This window comes from Pezoporus wallicus, unplaced genomic scaffold, assembly GCF_028554395.1.
Source record: "Pezoporus wallicus isolate ANWC-B61680 ecotype Strahan unplaced genomic scaffold, APGP_CSIRO_Pwel_v1 contig_5352, whole genome shotgun sequence".
Lineage (NCBI taxonomy): Eukaryota > Metazoa > Chordata > Aves > Psittaciformes > Psittacidae > Pezoporus > Pezoporus wallicus.
In genome coordinates this window covers 2,432,410-2,436,319 of record NW_026639660.1, presented here as the reverse complement: position 1 = coordinate 2,436,319, position 3,910 = coordinate 2,432,410, and positions in this window count along the sequence as shown.

The window sequence follows — 3,910 nt, the reverse complement described above, 5'->3', positions numbered from 1 at the left end:
GGAAGAGTAGCCCAAGTATTTTTCCACCTCTAACTACTCAGGTAAGACAGCACAATTGAGGACAGAAGTTCAAAATTTGGTATGTCCTGCCCAGGTTCCTACTGTGATACACATGGACACAATAAACTTGTTTTGGCTATGATTAAGCATCAGAGCCTCATCCAGTGAAACATTAGATCAGATGGAATCTAAAGAAATAAGAGGTGTCAGCACAGAAGGAAAGAATAATTCTCTCATGGCATCTTGACAGCCCAGCCACCATCACAATTAAATACTGTAGAAAATAGTAGAATCTCATTCTGCATTTTTCCATTAAGTGAGAGAGGAGATCATGTGAAGATTGACTCAGCCATAGAGGCATGCCTCCTGTCTAGTCCAGGCAGAGACTAAAGTTTCTCCTTTCTAGCACACTGGTGCAAGCTGTCCAAATGTCAGAAGGTGCAAGTCTCCAGCTCTTTCTACTCTGTAGACACACAGGTTAAATAATTGCTATTTGTAAAGGTTAAAATCTCTGCTATTCACTGTTAGCATAAGACATGTCTCCTCCACTCATGATGGCTGCAGCATGTGTCTGAATGGATTTTGGCACAACTTAAAAGTCATTGCTCCTAACTCTAGTTCTGTTTCTTACTTGCTGGATGGTCTGGGACAAGTCACTTCAATCCTCCATGCATCAGGTTCCCCACATGTGAAATTGAGCTAATGATACCTCTCTAAAGCCTCTGGAAAGGGATGACTGAAAAGTTCTAGATAGTATCAATAGCTCATTTCCCCAGCAGTTCATAAAATTGCATAGGACCCTCTCGCAAAAATGCAGGTAATTTTAAAATGCCAGGAAACGTCCAGCACTTCAAACTCTAAACAGAAACTAGGTCCAAACGTAAGAACCTGTCTAATGAGAATGTGGAGTTTCTCATTTAATTAAAATATAGACAACTAACTCAAACTCCACTTCTTACCTCACTGATGATGACTAATTCACAAGAGTTCCCCAGCACCCAAACAAGGCAGGGATTACTGTGACTGGGCAAAAGAAAACTTAGAGGAAGGTCTCTCTGGGATAAACATGGATATTATGCTCTCAACACATTCTAAAAACATCAAGGATGAAAAACTGAATTTCAGTATAGCCAAGAGTTCAAGTACCATGAAAGAGCCATTAAAATGTACATTTGTATTGCATCACTGAGGCAGAGCATCAAAGGATACACACTACAGTTTTACTTCACTGACTTTAATATAGGCATTGATATATCCTGGCTTCACTAGGACAATCTCTTTATGACTTTGTTTTTACTATCCAAATATATACATGAAGCGCTGGAAGTTTTTTCAGTGGACTGCAGTGAAGAACAGCATTCTTATAAAAATAGTAGTGGATACTTTGATTTTGACTGGGTAAATATCTACACAATTATGAATGCATGTGCAATTGTGAAAACTAAAAAAATTAGGCCTAACATTTACCAGTGCAGGCTTTTATAGCAGGGCTGAAATGGAAAGCTTCTGTTCCAAAGTGTTCCAAATCTATGAAGTCTGGATTAAAGAGCATAGTTAATCAACAGCTGATGGTGATAGTTGTGTGGACTCACCAAAAGAAAAGGACAAACCCACCATTTTGGAAACATATTACACATCTGCTGTTGTGCTCATAACATTGAAAATCAGGAAATAAACCATCAAATCTGCCTTCTCTTATGGTAAAAAGTTTGAATCAGGGTTCTGAAGCACACAAAATATCTCTGATACTCACTGCCGCACTGTCTCCTGAAATGCCCAAGTTATTTTCAGAATTTTCCTACAGAATTGGAGCCTGTATGAGCATTCATTTTGTGTATTCATTCCAGCAATTTCCTAATGAGATTTCCAACCAGCTTCTAACACTGGTAGAATTGTGAAAGATAGTTGAATTCCTCTTCCTTTTTTTCCTGAAAATAGACAGATGGGTAGAGATGCTATCAGAGTCCTGGCTCTGAGAAAACTTGCAGTTGTGAGTTCAAGATATGAGAGAAGCCTCATGGGAGAAAGCCCTTATATAAACACCCCAATGATGGGAAAAGCTTTGCCTGGGGCTCACATCCTCTTAGATAGTGAAAGTCAATCACCCATGAGACAAAAAACCATAGGAAACCAGGCTTCATTAGTTCTGCTGCCACAAAATTACTTGTTTAACAAAATGGCTATTCCAGAAGTTTTAAAGAAAAGCATTGTACTGTAGGCATGTGCAAGTTTGGATTTCTTTTGTCCTTTTTCACTAAGTGCTTCTCTTCTCTTTATTAAACTATAAATTGTGTACCTAACGCACCAAAAAACAGTCTCACTGCCAGAAATAGGAAGACAAATAAAACAGTGACCTATGAAGCACACAACATGAGCCGAGCAAATGTTTGCACAACCAAACCATGACACAGGTCTACTGAAAACAACAAAGAATGAACAATTTAAAGTACTGGCCTACCTTGCCAACAAGTGATGCCTGATTTTTAACATGTAAATCTTTAGCAGGACATGGAGGGGAAAAAAAAAACCAACCAAAATCAAGCATTCAGAATTTCCTTTTCAGCAGAGTATTGTATCCTAAATTTTCAGCCAAAACATCTGAAACAAGATTTATTATCAGAGAATGAATTTTGAAATACAGCTAAAAATCCAAGTCTAATTTGATGTCTCATAGCTGGTCAACAGAGAGATGAGGCATGCAAAATCTTCAGTGATCTTATTTTTAATCACGTGCTATGTGCATATGTTTTTGCTTCTTGGAGTTCTCACTCTGCTTGAGAGAGAAGGAAATTTAGTCACAAGAATCCCTCTGTATTCTTGACAGTAGGTACTCTTCAAACAGTAAAGCGAATTATAGAACTATAATAATCTGTCCATTGAATTCTGGATTTCACACATACATACAAAATACCCTCAACACCCTGGAAATCTTTTGCTATTGTGATTGCACCAGCATTCACAAAAATAAGCTAGAGACTTTGGCCAAGGTCAAAGAATTGAATCTTTGGGTTCTGCAGTATCATCAGGCTGAAAAAGTAAGGCTCAGCAGCTTTCCTCTCTGGTGGTCTCTTACTGTGGATTTATACTGGTTTGCATTTTTTAGGTCTGCTTCAGGAAGGAGGCTACAGACTTTAAAAAAAACCCAGCAAGCCAAGTTCACCTCAAACCAAGTGGGGCAACAACCATAAGCCTTAGTGGGCTCTGGCTTAAAAGCCTCAGAAAACAGGGAGGGTGAAGGCCCCAGTCCCATATGTGAAATACACACATTGGTACGGACAGAGATCCATCCACTGCCCTGGAGAGCAGTTGCTTGAAGGATTTATTCATTTTCTCACACCTCTCATGATTGCACTTATTGTTCATCCCATCTTTGCAAAGAAAGTACAGTTTGTAAAGAGCTGCAGTCATGCAGATACAGATCAATACAAGTTCCTTAGTTTAGTCTCTTGTCTGTATTGCTCCCAGTCAGTAGGATGACCGGAAAACACTTCTTTGCTATACCCTGATAAAAACTTCTGTTGAATAGTATTTTCTTTACCCTTCCTAAGCCCCACTTACTGAAATTAACTTTTTCCCTTTACTGTTTCATTTAAATCCTCCTTTTTCTTTTTTTCTCCTGCCCCTTCCTTAAATAAACTCCCCATAATCTTTCTTTGCACTTTAAAAGTTGGCTCAGTTTGATACTTCCTTCTTTCACTTTCTGTAACATTGGAACCATTTCCAGCTCATTCCTTTGCCATGAAACCTGCTTTATGTGTGTTGTCACAACTTCTTCATATCTAATTTTCAGTTCTCTCCATCCAGGTTTTAATACAACTGGAGCAACAACAGAATGCAGGAAGTAACCGAGCAGCAGATGTGCTAGGAGAAACACTGATGTTGGGAAGATAATAGACATCCTCTAAACAAA